This window comes from Erinaceus europaeus, unplaced genomic scaffold, assembly GCF_950295315.1.
Source record: "Erinaceus europaeus unplaced genomic scaffold, mEriEur2.1 scaffold_436, whole genome shotgun sequence".
Taxonomy (NCBI): domain Eukaryota; kingdom Metazoa; phylum Chordata; class Mammalia; order Eulipotyphla; family Erinaceidae; genus Erinaceus; species Erinaceus europaeus.
The window spans coordinates 31,176-46,156 of NW_026647786.1; the positions used below are offsets into that span (position 1 = coordinate 31,176).

At 37.2% G+C, this 14,981-nt stretch overlaps 1 long non-coding RNA gene across 1 annotated transcript in view; it reads left to right on the forward strand.

Moving 5' to 3' along the window:
• Window positions 1-14,763, forward strand: part of LOC132536471 (uncharacterized) — a 45,171-nt gene extending 30,408 nt beyond the window's left edge. Inside the window, exons 2-3 of the long non-coding RNA XR_009548033.1 lie at window positions 13,622-13,740; window positions 13,870-14,763. This is a non-coding gene — a long non-coding RNA (uncharacterized LOC132536471). The remainder of the gene's footprint in view (window positions 1-13,621; window positions 13,741-13,869) is intronic.
• Window positions 14,764-14,981: the final 218 nt, after the last annotated feature.

Here is a 14,981-nt window from a genome sequence, read left to right on the forward strand (position 1 = left end):
CCTCTGAGGTGAATGTTTTGTTCATATCCTCTGCCCATTTTTGGATGGGGTCATTTGCTTTTTTGGTGCTAAGTTTGCTGAGCTCTTTATATATTTTGGTGACTAGTTTCTTGTCTGATGTATGGCATGTGAAGATCTTCTCCCATTCTGTGAGGGGTCTCTTTGTTTGTTTAATAGTTTCTTTGGATGTGCAGAAGCTTTTCAATTTGATGTAGTCCCATTGGTTTGTTTCTGCTTTAGTCTTCTTTGCAATTGAGTTTGATTCATCAAAGATGTCCTTGAGGTGTAGGTGGGAAAGTGTTTTACCAATGTTTTCCTCTATGTATTTGATTGTTTCTTGTCTAACACCTAGGTCTTTGATCCATTTGGAGTTGATTTTTGTTTCTGGTGAGATAAAGTGGTTCAATTTCATTCTTCTGCATGTTTCAACCCAGTTTTCCCAGCACCATTTATTGAAGAGAGCCTCCTTCTTCCATTTAATCCTTTGGTCCCCCTTATCAAAGATTAGATGTACATAGGTGTGGGGATTTACTTCTGGGCTTTCAATTCTGTTCCACTGGTCTGTGTGCCTGTTTTTGTTCCAGTACCATGCTGTTTTGATGATGATGGCTTTATAATATAGTTTAAGGTCTGGGAGTGTGATGCTTCCATTTCTGTTTCTTTTCCTCAAGATGGTTTTGGCAATTCTAGGTGTTTTTAGGTTCCATATAAATGATTGTAGTGTTTGTTCTATTCTCTTAAAGAAGCCTGGTGGAACTTTGATGGGTATTGCATTAAGTTTGTATATGGATCTGGGGAGAATATTCATTTTGGTGATATTTATTCTTCCAATCCATGAGCATGGGATGTCTTTCCATTTCTTGCTATCAGTTTTTATTTCGTTGAGTAGCGACTCATAGTTTTCAGTATATAAATCTTTCACTTCTTTGGTCAACTTTATTCCTAGGTATTTTATTGATTTTGCTGAAACAGTAAAGGGGAGTGATTTCTGGATGTCTTCTTCTTCAGATTTAGTGTTTGCATAAAGAAATGCCACTGATTTTTGTACATTGATTTTGTAGCCTGATACCTTGCTATATTGCCTAATTACTTCCAGTAGTTTTCTGCTGGATTCCTTAGGTTTTTCTATGTATACTATCAGATCATTTGCAAATAGTGAGAGCTTGACTTCTTCCCTTCCACTCTGTAGTCCTTTGATTCCTTTCTCTTGCCTGATTGCTATGGTAAGAACTTTCAATACTATGTTGAAGAGTAGTGGGGACAGTGAACAGCCCTGTCTAGTCCCCGATCTGAGGGGGAATGCTTTCAGCTTCTGTCCATTGAGTATGATGTTGGCTGTAGGTTTGCTATATATAGACTCCACTATCTTGAGGAATTTCCCATCTATTCCCATTTTTTATAGAGTTTTGAGCATGAATGGGTGTTGGATTTTGTCAAAGGCTTTCTCTGCATCTATTGAGATAATCATGTGGTTTTTGGTTTTGATTTTATTGATGTGGTGAATGACATTGATTGACTTACGGATGTTGAACCAGCCTTGCATTCCTGGGATGAATCCCACTTGGTCGTGATGAACAATCTTTTTGATATGTTGCTGTATCAGGTTGGCCAAGATCTTGTTTAATATTTTGGCATCTATGTTCATCAGAGATATTGGTCTGTAGTTTTCCTTTTTTGTTCTGTCCCTATCAGCTTTTGGTGTCAGGGTGATAATGGCTTCATAGAGGGTGGAAGGGAGTATTCCTGTTTCTTCAATCTTATGGAAAAGCTTAAGAAGTATGGGTACTAACTGTTTCCTGAACGTTTTGTAGAATTCATTTGTGAAGCAATCTGGTCCAGCACTTTTGTTTTTGGGGAGATTCTTAATAATGGTTTCAATTTCTTTGTCTGTGATTGGTGCATTTAGATTTTGTAGTTCTTCTTGGTTCAGTTTTGGAAGGGCATATGCTTCTAGGAATTGTTCCATTTCTTCTAGATTCTGTAGCTTGGTGGCGTATAGTTCTTCATAGAAGTTTCGCAGAATTCTCTGGATTTCTGTGGTGTCAGTTGTGAAATCTCCTGCATCGTTTACAATTCTATTAATTTGAGTCTTGTCTCTTTTTTGTTTGGTGAGTCTGGATAGGGGTTTGTCAATTTTGTTTAATCTTTCAAAGAACCAACATTTGGCTTCATTGATCTTTTGTATGGTTCTTTCATTTTCGATGTTCTTTATTTCTGCTCTAACTTTAGTGTTTTCTGTCCTTCTGGTTGCTTTAGGGTTCCTTTGTTCCTCTTCCTCTAAGTCCTTGAGGTGTGCAGTAAGGTCGTTCATTTGAGCTTCTTCTTGTTGTTTAATATGTGATTGTATGGCTATCAGTTTCCCTCTCAATACTGCTTTAGCTGTGTCCCAAATATTTTGATAGGTTGTGTCTTCATTTTCATTTCAAATCAGGATTTTTAAGTAAATAGATGTGTTTGTTATTTTTAAAACAATTTACTTAATATTTGCCACTTTAATAAAATAAAGTTGACTTAATATGCAACATTCCTTCCTATAATATGAAGGTAATATAAAAACATCCAGTAACCAAAATTTTATGAACTCTTACCAATAGAGTAAAACTTTCTTAGAACAAATTTCAAGGGTGGAAAAGTTTTCTTTCTTATTTTTCATCTCCTTTTATTGGAGAATTAATGATTTACAGTCGCCAGCAAATACAACAGTTTGTACATGCATAACATTTCTCAGTTTTGATGGATGAGAACTGCATCACAGACATGTCTGTAATGGAAAATATAAATATAAAATATGATGATCCATTTATGAAGAAAACTTATGGAAAATTAATTTTTCATTATATGCATCATATCATCCATACAATGATCACATGTATATGCTTATTTGTATTTTTACTCATTTATTTTTTATCCTCTCCCCTGATAGCCTTCCTATTCTTTAAACCTCTGGGATTATGAACCCAAGGTCATTGTGGGATGCAGAAGGTGGAAGGTCTGGCTTCTGTAATTGTTTCCCCGATGAACATGGGCATTGACTGGTTGATTCACACTCCCAGCCTGCCCCTCTTTTCCTAATGGGGCAGAGTTCTGAGGAAGCAAAGCTCTAGGACACATTGGTGGGATTGTCTGTCCAGGGAAGTCTGGGCTGCATCATGCTATAGTCTGGACTCTGGTGGCTCAAAAGAGAATTAACATATAAAGCCAAGCAAATTGTGACTAATCATGAATCTAAAGGCTGGAATAGTGCAGATGAAGAGTTGGGGGGGTCCTCTGTTTTGTAGCTAGCTACTAGGCATATTTTAATTTATTCCAAAGGGCCTGTGGCTATACTAGTTTTTCTTTTCCTTTCTTTTTTAGTTTTCTTTTTTTTTTTCTTTGTTTCTCCTGAGCCTGAAATCTGATATGCAGACAGATCCAAGTTATAGTCTGGGAAGATGATGTCATGGCAGGAAAAAGGACCAGAAAGCTGGATCAGGGAAGAGGTTCAGGCTGTGCTGCAGAGAAGAAAGAGAGGAGATACGGAGCGAAGAGGGAACACAAATCTTTATTCACACGGGCACTTCAGAGTTGAGTGAGAGCGCAGTGGTTTGGGCCACGAGGAGGTAGCAAAAATGGCCGCCTCCCGGACCACCCTCCCTTGTGTCTAATCACCTAAGTGAAAGGCCGGCAAAAGAGTGAGGGATGGAAGGAGAAGGGCTTTATAGGGCAACAACCAGGAGTGATGTGTAGGGAAAGGATTGGTTGAAAAAGGCACTGCGAGAATATCACGGGAAGTGGCAAAGCCTGAGGGGACAGCTTGGCAGATGTGACTGCATCTGCATAATTCCCCAGCAGAAGAGTAGCTCCCAAATATGGGAAAGGTGTATAAATGTTGTTGACTATAAACTCCATCGATTTGATGTGATCTGGGGCCCATATTCAGCTTAGTAGCCTATGTGACCTCTGCATCCCTGTAGCTCTGAGCTCACATTCTGTGATCACGAGTAGGAATGTTCCAAGCTGCCCCAATATCAGGACCTATCTTCTTCAGGTGTAGCATAGAGTATGTTGTCCAGCCTCCCTTCAGAGGATGGAACATTCTTTACCATTCTTGATCCAAGTTGAGGGCAAGGTTCTATGAGGGGCCCACAAAGGGGTCTACTTTTTTGTTCCTGATAGAGATGACCAGTAACAATAGGGAGAGGGATTTATTTGAGGTCTGTTTGGGAATCTCAAGACTCCCCAACTAGGGCCCCAGCTGATGGGATGGCCTGATAGTGACTAAAGAGACATCATTAAAGTATGCCAGTCTCTTGCCGTTATTCAGCTTATGCAGTCTTTGTTTTGATAAGGTTAGTTTTGGAGTGAGTGAGGGAAGTATAATAGGAAGTAGGTGAGGCAGGTATCTAAGTCTAAGTAGACACTATTTCATGATGCACTTTATACTGACTCACTGCAGACTATTGTGTACTTTTGCTTTCAGGTATATATGAACATATGCTCTATCTTACGGGACCTGGTCTATATCCAGGTTTTGGGACTTTGTTAGTAAGTGAACCATTGGGAATGGAATTAGAGAATACTGTGAAAGGAAAGGTCTCATGGAATAATGACAGTGAAGTGTTGACATGCCACTCCTGAAAGTCTCTGGAAACAGTCTGAAGTGAAGCATGCTGAGGTGGTACTCATTGCATTGACTAGGTTGGGATCAGCAGATGCAATATCATTTGGTATGAATTGAGAGAAGCATGCAGGTAAGTGAGCCCCACCCTAGAGATTCCAGGACTCGGGGAAATATAGGCTCTATAGAGGAAGTGGGAGGTTCCTGCTGTTTTAGAGGGTTAAGAATCCTAACAAAGGGATGTTTCAAAGTTAACCCAATTGCCAAATAATGCAATTATAGCAATAACTATTTATTGCCTTCTTAAACCCTAAGATTTTTACAAATGGGCTGATTATTTGACTCAAACATTTTAATTTACAAACTTGAATTTCTTAGTGGCTTAATTTTTAATTATATATTTATATATGTGATAATTTTTCATATTATTACATTGAGGAGGAAATGGTTTACAGTATAGTTGTAGACACTTGGGTACAATTAATTATCTCCTCATGCACCAAGCAACAGGATTTCAACTTTTCCTCCACTCCATGTCTCCTTCTCCTTTCCCAGAGTCCTTTGATTGGTGCAATTCTCTACAGCAAGTCTTAATTTCTATTTTTTCCACCTTTCTGTCCTTATTTATTAAGCTACCCCTTTATGTTATATCATTAAGTATTTACTCTTCACTTTTTGATTTATTGGATTGGAGTATCTTCTGCCAGGTTATCACCCAGACCTTCTGTTTGTTTTATTTTAGATCCATGTTTCCTGGAGACACAGAATAGATGGGTCTTGCTTTTTAGTCCATTCCATCACTTGAGTCTTTTGACTGATGAATTTAAGCCATTTACATTTATCATGATTATTGATAAATGTAAGGTGTAACAACTATATCAACAACATATATTTTTAGAAACTTTATTTTTTATTTCTCCCCTTTTGTTGTCCTTGTTATCTTTGTTGTTATTATTATTGCTGCCATTGTTGTTGGATAGGACAGAGAGTAGGGAAAGACAGAGAGGGGAGAGAAAGATAGATACCTGCAAACCTGCTTCACAGCCTGTGAAGGAATCCCCTGCAGGTGGGGATATGGGTGCTCAGACTGGGATCCTTATGCCAGTCCTTATGCTTTGTGCCCTTTTTGCTTAACCCCCTGCACCACTACCCATCTCCCAACAACAGATATTTTTATGTTTGGCTTGGTTCACCAACATTGGACTATGCTGCTCCCACTATTTTCCTCTCCCCTTCCATGTGTCTTTTTCCCCCATTTTTTGTTGTGTTCCTGGTTTTAATACTGTCCTTTCCTTAAAAGTTATAATTCCTTTGCTTCTTTTTGTATAGAAATGTTCTCAGTAATACTTGGAAGGCAGGATTAGTACTGGTGAATTCTTTCAGTTTCTGAATATTTGAAAAGATCTTTACTTCTCCATATTGGAAAAATAATTTTGCAGGATATGATACATTTTGTTGGCAATTCTTATCTCTTCATACTTTGAATATGCCATCCCACCCCCTTCCTTCTTCCTGATAGGGTTTGTGATGAGAAATATGATGAAAGTCTGATGGTTTTGCCTTTTTATTTTAAGATTAAAAAAAAATTTATCCTCTTTTGTTGTCTTTGTTGTTTTATTGTTGTAGTTATTATTGTTGTCATTGTTGTATAGGACAGAGAGAAATGAAGACAGGAAAGTAGGACAGAAAGGGAGAGAGAAAGCTAAACGCCTGCAGATCTGCTTCACCTTTTTGAAGCAACTCCCCTGTAGATGGGAAGCCAGGGACTTGAACTGGGATCCTTATGCCTGTCCTTGCTCTTTGTATCACTGATACTTAATCCACTGCTCTACCTCCCGACTCCCTGGTTTCGCCTTTGTATGTGAATTTCTTCCTTTCCCTTGTAGCCTTCAACATTTTTTCCTTGTCCTTGATTTTGGACAGTTTTTGAATGATGTGTTTTGGTGTGTGCAATTTTGGATTCAAGGAATTTAGTTGTGCATTTACCTTCTTTATTTATATATTCTAAATTTTCTGCTATAATTTCTTTAAATGTGTTCTCTACTCATCTCTCCCTCTCTTCTTCCTCAGGGATTCCAGTAACTCTGTTGTTTATCTTTCTTATTCATTCATTCATTCATTCATTTTCCCTTTTTGTTGTCCTTGATGTCATTGTTGTCAGATAGGACAGAGAGAAATGGAGAGAGGAGGGGAAGACAGAGAGAGGGAGAGAAAGGTAGACATCTGCAGACCTGCTTCATTGCCTGTGAAGCAACTCCCCTGCAGGTGGGAAGCCAGGGGGTTGAATCAAGATCCTTACTCCAGTCCTTGTGCTTTACACCACCTGAGCTTAACTGTTGTGCTACTGCCCAACTCCCTGTTGTTTATCTTCCTAATGGAGTCTGTCATTTTATAGAGAAGTGCTTCATTTTTCCTAAACCTTTCCTCTCTAAGAGCTTTAAATTCACAGAGTATGGTGATTGTGTCTTCTAGTATTGATATTCTCTCCTCCACCTGATTTATTGTACTTCCAGGTCATCTTACCTCAGCCTGAATTACATTCAAAGTGCCCTTTATGCCCTGCAGTTCTGGTGGAGCTTTTCCCCTGTACTTTGTAATTCTCTAGTAAAATTATTAGAGTTCAGGAATGTTAAATTTAGTTTTTTGAACACAATATGGAATCTGAGAAATTCATAGATATCAATGGCAGAAACCCCAAATGATGAGATAAGTAAAAATCTAGAAAAAATAATAGAATTTGGGAAACTCATATTATGTGTGGCTTAGGTTTGTATTTCTCTTTTTATATATTTTGGTGGTAGTGGTGGTGGTGGTGGTGCTGGTGGTGGTGGTTGTGTGTGGTGGGGGAGGATTTAACTTGTGTTACCAGGTTGATTTCCTGTCTTTGAACTACCAAAAGATAGATCAAAACAAAGATAGATTTCCTTGCTATTGATCTAGTTTCTGTGGGAGATAGCAACCTTGGAAAATTCCTTTCTCCCTAACTTTTAAAAAAAGAAAAGCAAGATTCTGGTCTCAGAAATTCCTTACCTTCCTTCTTCTGACTATTTACTCTGTTTTGTATTTATCAAAATAGTGCTTGCTGCCACTGAGCACAGGTTCTTAAGTTTTGAGAAATTCTTGCTCAGTCTAGTCAGACTCTTATGGTTAAGTGAGTTACTTAAGAAGCTGTAAATTGGTGAGTTTTTAGTTGATTTTTAAAAAACTTATTGTTCTTTAACTCAGTCCCTAGGAATACCTTGCTTCAGCTATTAATTCTAGCCATGCCTGTGGAAGTTGGCTTTTATTTATATTTCTAGCTAGATGTGGGAGAGTGAGACTCTTAGAAGGCTTTACTTGCAACCAGACTTTTTTCCTTAAACACTAGTGGGCAGTTCAGTACACTGTCGTTGCTCAGTTCATAGGCTAAGCATCCAGATCTATTTTCCTGCCACCAGCATTTGCTTTACTAGGTAACTCCCAATTTAATGCCAGACCTCACTAGTTTCTGAAGAAATCCTGGTTGTACTTTGTTGAGTTTTCAGGTAATTTTTGTTGCATTTCCTAGTTGGTTGGGAAGAGTGAAGTAAGTCTGCTATCACTCCATAGCCACACATCCAGAATTCTTCATCTAAGAGTCTTTTAAAAACTACTACCAGTATGAAACTTTCTTGCCTTTCCTTTCTATCATGCACAAGAAAAACATACCACAATCATTCCTACAATGGCAAAGATATTTCCAAATAATCCACAAAGAAAACTGGGATCTTCTCTTCAAAGCTTGTCTTCAACTTTGATATCTATAAACTGCATTTGGCACGTCAAAATCAGTCTAAGCGGTTAGCTCAAACCCCTTGGTTCCTGGATGTAGGTAGTCTTCTATCAGATTGCTCACATGCACCATCTAGAGTCTTTGCACCTCATTATTGGCCCAGTAGTAAGTGAACAAGTTGATCCCAAAATGTTTAATCCACTGGTACAGAGTGAGTTAAGTAGACTCATAACAACAAAGAATTCCTCCACAATGGTGAATAATTTTCAGCAGGACATATGTTATGTCCTTATGCCCTGGTGGTAGACTTCCCCTTCTCTTGTTTTCAGACTTCTGTACTTACTATTATCTTTAATCTTATGCTTCATTCCCTGAGGTATTAAAATAGTAAGTTCACCTAAAACTTCTAGTCTGACTGGATTTGGATTAGGTACATTTAAGCCATTCACAAATTTCTTCAAAGGAAGAGTTCACAGTTCATAATTGCATTATGTGTAGGGCTGAACCTCCACCCAAGCCTGACCCAAATGGTGCCTATTAAGACCACAGCACTTCACTCAATCTCAGTTCAGAGGTTTGGGACTCTCTGCCCTAACAAGAACCTGTCTTCTTACTTTTTTCCTCCTTCCACTCTTTTAAGTTTGGACTTTAATAATTAGTTACTATTGAAGGAGATTATGAAAGTTACTACCAGACACATCAAACAACATAAAATGTAAAATATTTGTTATTTTTGTGAATATTCCAACTTCATTCCTTTTCCAACCAAATAATTGTTCCTAAGCTTGTATCTCAGAGGAATTCTTGAGTTACTGCATAAATACTGTCTTCTAATTGTATATACATGTATATGATGTTTAGTGTACTAACACAATTTACATTTCATTTAATTAAAATGGCTTGCATTATTGAATATTATTTCCTCATGGAAGTCAAAGTTAGTAACAAACAATGTGGTACACTTGGGCAAATGACTTAAATTAATAAAAACCTGTCACATGTTTACTGACAAACCTAAATACAAGATGCTCAGCCTTATTTTTCCCATCTAACATATTCCTTAAGAGCAGCTACTATTTTTACAACTGTACCCAAGGCTTATGAATAACAAGTATTTACTTCATTTTGTTTAGAATATAAATCATGACCCCTGACTCTTCTCTGGGGATTTATCTAACTCACATTATACACATTTTACAAACAAAGATTTATAAAAGGCCAACCAGAGATTTACATTAAGAGAATACCCAAATGCCTAGGTAAGCTAATATCAAGGCTGAGTTAAAACATAAGTACTACTTATGCAGTTGTATCAGGTGGTAATATTTGGAAGAAGTCCTTTGATATAGAGAGCAACTATGTTGGTGTTAACTCTTTAACTTTGTTCAAAAGAGAATCAAGTCATATAAAATTGGGAGAATCTTTACATCAGATAACCATAACTAATTTATGACACAATAAATCTTTTCTAATTGGATAATTCTTTGGAGAGTGTTATATAAGTTTATGAGACTTCCATGGCTATATTTATTGCTTTTGTAACTTCCATAGGAAAGAATTGAATAAAGACACTTTGTTCAGATATAAAGATAATATAAATTTATTTACAAAGTATATAGGTTTCCTCCTAATTTATAATTTTAAAACATGTACAGATTTTTCAGATTATTAACTGTATTGTATTTGTGTGTTATTAGAGTTCGGGTGCCAGTAGGCCGGGCTAGCTTCGCAGTGGTAGACAGAGACTTGCAGACACACGGTTGAGCAGAGAAGCAGTATTTCTTTATTCAGGAGCAATGATTCAAAAACTAATGTAATCTAATTACCACAAATTCTGTCCTGCATCCTCCTCCTCTGGCGGCAGCGGCAGGAATCAGGAAGTTCATAAGATAGGGGGCGGGGAGAAGGGAGAAGCAAAACTAGCAAGGCCTAAACCAAATCTCCCGGAGGTGGGGGGAAGTGAGACCAAACCAATGTAACAGAAAGATCATGTAAAAAGACCACAATGTCAAGCAATGTAACAGAAGCAGAACTAGATCCCAGAAGCAGAACTAGAAGCACACCAACATTTGTGTATGACCACATTTTTTATTCATTCATATTTATAGGAACTTAAGTTGTTTCCAGGATTTTTTGGCTTTTATAAATAATGCTACAGTGAACATGAGGATGCAGATATTTTGTCAAGATAGTAATCTTGTTTCCAGTAAATATATAAACTTAAATCAAATTGGTGGGTCATATTACTATATTTTTATCTTTTTTTTTTTGGTTTTTTTTTATTAATTTTTTTATTTTTATTTATTTATTTTTATATTTATTCCCTTTTGTTGCCCTTGTTGTTTTATTGTTGTAGTTATTATTGTTGTTGTTGTTGTTGTTGGATAGGACAGAGAGAAATGGAGAGAGGAGAGGAGGGGAAGACAGAGAGGAGGAGAGAAAGATAGACACCTGCAGACCTGCTTCACCGCCTGTGAAGCGACTCCCCTGCAGGTGGGGAGCCGGGGTTTGAACCGGGATCCTTATGTCGGTCCTTGTGCTTTGTGTCACCTGCGCTTAACCCGCTGTGCTACAGCCCGACTCCCTATTTTTATCTTTTGTGGAAAATCCATACAGAGTTTCACAGTGACTATAACAATTTACATTCTCACTGATACTGTACAGGGCTCCTTTCTCCACACTTTCTGATATAGAATTCCACCCTCAGATTTCTGATTTTATAATGTCTCTGTTATATAATATTTTTATGCTCCTCCTTAATTTCCTACTTTGTCTTCTCTAATTTTTCCTTCAGTTAACTTTTTAAATTATTCCATTTAATTCCTACTATTTTCACATCTTCCATGCCTCAAAATTTTACATCTCCTTGTTAGAATTATTTAAATTTCCCATTTCTTATTTAAATAATTCATTAATCCAGTGTTTTATAGCACAAATGGTAGAGTAAATATATAAATCCATATCATTCAATTTGGTATTGTTTTTGTCTCAATGATTTGGGGAATTTTATCTTAACCCCCCCCCATTTTCGTAGTCAAACATGACATATCTAATTGATGAAATATCAAACAATAAGTGAATTTGTGCTATGCCTGTTTAATATAGAGAATACATTACTTTCATAATTAGTATATAGTCACTATGCCCCAAGCAGGGATAGTTTAATTAGTAATATAAACACATTGCATAGAGGTATGTATTGTTGGCAAGTATGCAAACTATGTGTGACAGGATGTGACAAGTAATTTGGAAGCTATGGCCCCAGGACCTTACAGTTTAGATCTGGAAAGTTCATTTATTTAGATGATAAGAGAGCCAAACCAGAAAAAGAGGATATTGAAGAGGATTAGAAGGAATGTATAAGAATGCTATGTGACAACATGAATTAAGCATCTACTTGAAAAGGACTGTTGTACAGGAAAGAACACACACACACAAAAGTAAGATATTGTCTTTTTTTTGTTGTTTAGATAAAGATTTGCATGAGATTGAGTGTTATCAGTAAAAAGAAAAAATCAGTAAGACATATTACACTTTCTTTATATTTAAGATGCTTCTTAGGGTACAATTTCTAGGACGGAAATAAATTGCGATGGTTATCATGAAATAAATGTCAACATTCACTGTAGTAACTCATCATCTTCAACCTATTGTTTCTATAAAGAAAGGACTTCTTTTTCATAGGATATGAGATTTAAAATTGTGTCCCTATATATGGGTATCTTATTATTTTCCTCATTCTTTATTAATCTTCCCCAAAATATAGGCAATTAGGATATACTTCTGTGAGAAACTGATAAAAATAAATTCATAGAGATGTACTTGAAGTAATATTTTGGAGACCACCAACAATTTCAATCAATTATAGAGAAGTAAAAACTTAAATACTTGTTTTTTTCTTGTCTTTTTTTAACCAATTCTGGTGCCAGGGATTGAACCCAGGACCTCAGAGCATCAGGCATGAGAGTCTGTTGCATAAAACGTTATGCCTTCTCCACAGCTAGAGTTGGAATTATTTTAAATGTAAAATCAAATATTATATAGTTAATTGAGGTGAAACTTATACAATGACAGCAAAAGGAGTAATTATCAACATAAATAATGCATAACATTTATTGAAGTGACTCTCTAGTAGCAAACAATCTTCACTACTAAAATACTGCATAAACTGTATTTATTTATAGTTGTTAAATCACTAGGTCTAGTGGTGTGCAAAAGAAGTCAAGAGGTTGACCTATCTGCTTTGGAGTAGGCAAATGATGTTTTCAGCAGAGTGTTTATATAATCATATTATCAGGAAAAAAAGATAACAGATAACCCAGAGTGAAATGGATGGATACTGGATTATCTCATTTAAAATTGATACTTAAGAAGCAAAAGAAAATCCTATGAAAGGAAAGGTCTCACCTAAGTAATGAGGCTGAAGGGTTGACATTCCATGCCTGACTTTCTATTTCAGGTGATTCACTTCCTAACAAAGTCCCAAAACCTAGAGTTAGACCCGTTCCCATGAGATAGGACATATGTTCACATGTATCCATAAATTAGGGCAGAATATATACCTGAAAGCAAAAGTGCACAGTAGTCTACAGTGAGTAAGTATATGCAGCAAGCAAGTAGAAAGACCTAAAAAGATACCATAAAATTCATAATGAAATAGTATCTACTTAGACTTAGATACCCACCTCACCTACTTCCTATTATACTTCCCTCACTCACTCTAAAGTTAACCTTCTGAATGCAAGGACTACAAAAGCTAAATAATAGCAAGAGACTAGCATACTTTAACGATGACTCTTTAGTCACTATCAGGCCACCCCATCAGCTGGGGCCCTAGTCAGGGAGTCTTAAGATTCCCAAACAGACATGATGGGCCTAGGCCTCAAATAATCTTTCTCTCCATTGTTATTTGTCATCTCTATCAGGAAAAACACAATAGATCACTTCCTGGCCCCCATAGTACCTTGCCCTCAACTTGGATCAACAATGGTAGAGAAGGTTCTATCCTCCAAAGGAAGAATGGACAACATACTCTATACTACACCAGAGGAAGATGGGTCCTGTTACTGGGGCAGCTTGGAACATTCCTACTCATGATCACAGAATGTGAGCTCAGATTTACAGGGATGCAGAGGTCACATAGGGTCCTAAGCTGAATATGGGCCCCAGATCATATCAAATCATTGCAGTTTATAGTCAACAACATTTATACACCTTTCCCATATTTGGGAGTTACTCTCTTCCCTGATACAGTTTTCTGGTCCTTTATGCAGCCATGACATCATCTCCCCAGACAATAACTTGGATCCTCCTGCATATCAGATGTCAGGCTCAGAAAAAAACAAACAACAACAAAAAAAAAACACTAATATAGCCATGAGCCCTTTAGAATGTAAATAAAATAGGCCTACTAACTTTCTACAAAATGGAGACCCCCAACTCTTCATCTGCACTATTCCAGCCTTTGGGTTCATGGTTAGTCAACAATTTTTTTGGCTTTACATGTTAACTTTTCTTTCAGCCACCAGGTTCCGGATGCTACCATGATGCCAACTGGACTTCCCTGGGCAGAGGACCCCACCAATGTGTCCTGGAGCCCCACTTTCTCAGATCTTTGCTCCACCAGGGAAAGAGGGAGACAGGCTGGGAGTATGGATTGACCTGTCAACACCCATGTTCAGCGGGGAAGCAATTACAGAGGCCAGACCTTCCATCTTCTGCACCCCATAATGTCCTTTGGTCCATACTCCCAGAAGGATAAAGAATAGGAAAGCTATAAGGGAAGGGGATGGGATATGGAGTTCTGGTGGTGGGAATTGTGTGGAGTTGTACCTCTCTTATCCTGTGGTTTTTGTCAGTGTTTCTTTTTCATAAATTAAAATTATATATATGAAGAAAGGGAAAACAAGGGTGAAACTGGGTAGGATATACTGCTGCAAAGTAATGAGCTCTAGGCATAGGGGAATAGAGAGATGACATCAGGTGTCTAGTGAATATGATAAAGAGGAACATGGGCTCCTGATGGGAAAGGTGTGCAGATAACTATCACTGGGAGATATGAGCCCACCAATGTATCAACACCTGTCATGTAAATCATTATTTCACCCAACAAAATGATTTTTAAGGTAACAAAAAAGAATATGATGAGAATGGATTTGAAGTAGAATAGTCCATAAAAATCAGGAAAAATTCATTTAAATAATATTGAAAGTGAAGCTGAGCACAATTCTATTTTTAAATTATTAGATCAAGGTATTTTAAAATTATGGAAGAAACAGAAGCTTGTGACTTTTGAGTGCCTGTTGGACCATATGTTTCTCTATTCTGTATGCTCGAGATCCCTGCGATTTTATAGGTCTTAGAGGCAAATACTAAAGTTATTTTGTTCTCATTCTTATAAACTCTGTTAACCACATGGCAATGTATATTTATACTAGTCTGTTTCCTGCCACACAAGCCTACCCTGTTCTATTTCCTCTACTCTACCTCTAACAGATACACACACACACACACACACACAAAGATTTATGGTTCTGCTTGATGACTAGCCATTAAGTACAGCCTTTGACTATGTGAAGTTCACTAAAACATGCACAGAGTAAAGTCCGTTCATGTGAAGAGAAACATCAAATT